Source organism: Carcharhinus amblyrhynchos, unplaced genomic scaffold (genome assembly GCF_965287045.1).
Source record: "Carcharhinus amblyrhynchos unplaced genomic scaffold, sCarAmb.v2.hapA scaffold_47, whole genome shotgun sequence".
In the NCBI taxonomy this organism is placed as follows: Eukaryota; Metazoa; Chordata; class Chondrichthyes; order Carcharhiniformes; family Carcharhinidae; genus Carcharhinus; species Carcharhinus amblyrhynchos.
The window spans coordinates 455,116-457,897 of NW_027649788.1; the positions used below are offsets into that span (position 1 = coordinate 455,116).

Here is a 2,782-nt window from a genome sequence, read left to right on the forward strand (position 1 = left end):
TGAAATTGATTCCTTAATCTAAGAAATTGACTCCCCGCACTATAGTTTGAAAAGATGATGCCGTTATGCTGCATTTCCCAGAATACTGTCTTCATCCCTTGCCCTCCAGAAAGGAATCTAGCATTTCACTCATTCGTTCCTTCAAACCTCAACTCCACCACATGCAACACATCTGATGCTCCAATCTCAAAATGTTCAACTTTACTCACCAACCACTAGATTATTTTTGGTAAAAGCTGAGGATCGACCTGATAGATGTTTACACAATTATGAGACCAATCGGCAGAATGTCTTGTCAGAGTCTTTTTATCTCAGGGTATAAATGCCAATTGCTGCAGGACTTATTTTAAAGTCATAACGGGGAAACTTTAAAAGAGATGAGAGGCAAGATTTTTCTTCACAGAGAGGGTGGTAAGTACCTGTATTTCGCTGACGGGGGGGATGTCAGAAGCAGATACAATAGCAATGGTTACAAAAAATCATCTTGACAGATAGATACATGAATAAACAGGGAATACAGAGATACAGGCTGCGTAGATGCAAAACAAAATCATTAGTTTAGAAAAGTATCATTTGTCGGCACAGGCTTGACCGGACAAATGACATTTCCTTTCCGGGCCTCTCCCTGTGTGTTTTTTTTTAGCATTTGAGATGTTTTATTGTGAATTGGTTCTCCAACAAACAAAGAATGCAGCTTAGAACTGGATGACTTGGCTCTTCCTCTGCTTATCTCCTCCCAGCTCAAAGTGCTTGCATCTCTTCATGGCCAGCATTCTCTCTGACCTACAGTTGGGCTCCACACACTCCAATCTCAGCACAATCTTCTTTGTGGTCTTCGCCTTTTCCCCAAATATAGGTTTTGTCAGTCCACCATAACCTCTCTGCTTTCTGTCATAACATCTCTTACCCTGTGTGTATTAGGAATCCTTTCCCCTCTTGTACTGGGTAACCTTGTGGGGCTGGTGCCTCCGATTTTTTTTTTGCAATATGTCCTCCGGGTCTTTGGTACGTTGACCATTTTCCCAAACCGGGCGGTGAGCGCAAAAAAAGCTCAGGCCTCTCCCTGTTCCTCTTCAATTTCAAAACAATAGAGAGTCTTCAACCACACCCAGGATAGGATTATTTGCAGACATCCACCGAACTCCAGCCAACACAACCCTCCTCCCCTTCCTTCCTATGAACATGCAGGACATAGAACACGTGTCCTTTTAACTAAGGTTTTGAGGTCATCGGGCCCAGAAACAAGGGACCATTCGGCCTGGGTATCATGTCTCACGGTGAAATAACACAGTTGCTGAGGCGACAGACAGGGCCGTGTGGTGGTACAGTTAATAACACAGCAGTCTCCCCGCGTGAGGACCTGGATTTAGTTGCTGTCGTGGGTGACTGTGTAGAGCTTGACATTCTCTCCGTGTTTGCATGTTTTTCCTCTGGGTGCTTAGAACAAAAACAAAACAAAGAACAAAGAACAACCCAACACGGGAAACAGGCCCTCCGGCCCAACGAGCCCTCGCCGCCATCGTAACAAAGCATTTTCCGACACCTACCTTGACCCGTGTGTAGGCGTATGGTATCCCTATTGGAACCAGATTCAGGGGAGAATAGTTTAGGGACAATTTGTTACACCAATCAGCCTAACAGCACATCTTTGGGGTGTGGGAGGAAACCGGAGCACCCGGAGGAAACCCACGCAACCACAGGGAGAATGTGCAAACTCCCACAGACACTGGCCCAAATCCATGTATCTGCACAGCTAGCAGTGATAGTCACTGAGCTGCTGTGGTGCCCATCTGCTGGTCCAGTTTTAAGCACACACAACGACGTGAAGTACTAGGCCACTCTCGAAACATCCAAGAGCAGCCCACGCACGACCCACCGTGTGCATGTCCCTCGTTAGACAACAAGGTGGACCAACACACCTGCGGATTAAAAGAGACAAGACATTAATGCCATCAGGCCCCGGAGTTTTATCAGTTTTTATGCTACCTAAAAACCCGAACACTTCCACCCTCGTAATGGATATTTCCTTCAACTGGTCTACAGCTCCCTCCAAGACATTACAAGACACCAAGCCCCTCTCCTTCGTGAATTCCGACACAAAGTATTCATTCAGGATCTCCCCCGTTCCCTCAGCCTCAATGCATAGTTCCCCTCCTTTGTCCCTAAGAGGACCAATTTTCCCTCGAACCACCCTCTTGTTCCTAATATAAGAGTAAAATGCCTTTGGATTTCCCTTAATCCTATCAGCCAAAGCCATTTCATGCCCCCTTTTCCCCCTTCTAACTCCCCTTTTGGTCTCCTCTCAAAAGCCAACGATGTGCAGGTTCAGTCGATTGTCCATGCTAAATTGTCCCTTATTTTCTCAAGGAGACCAGGTTAGATTGATTAGCCATGGGAAAGCATGGTTGGTGTGCTGAGGTAAAATTCTCTGTTAGAAAATCTTTGCAGACTCAATGGGCCGAATTCCCATGATCTGCACCGTGTGCCTCCATGTTTCTATGACTTTGTCATTCGTGTACCAGGACATCCTTGCCCCTCTATATCACAACATTCTGCAGTGGCTTTCAATATGAAATATGTTCTGCTTTTGTATTCTTCCGAACCATGTGGCAACCTCAATTTTCCCACATTGTGTGTAACATGTCCAAGTTTTACCTCTTCATTTAATCTACACGGGAACTTTGTGTCTCCTCATAACGATGTACTTTTCTACCTATCTTGGAATTTTCAGAAGAGTTGACTGTATTGAATAAATTCATATTGATTGCAAGTCAGTGATCCA

The 2,782-nt window shown here is 45.2% G+C and overlaps 1 pseudogene; it reads right to left on the reverse strand.

The window, feature by feature from the left end:
• Positions 1-695: 695 nt before the first annotated feature.
• Positions 696-1,018, reverse strand: LOC145337386 (large ribosomal subunit protein eL42-like; annotated as a pseudogene).
• Between the last annotated feature and the right edge of the window lie 1,764 nt (positions 1,019-2,782).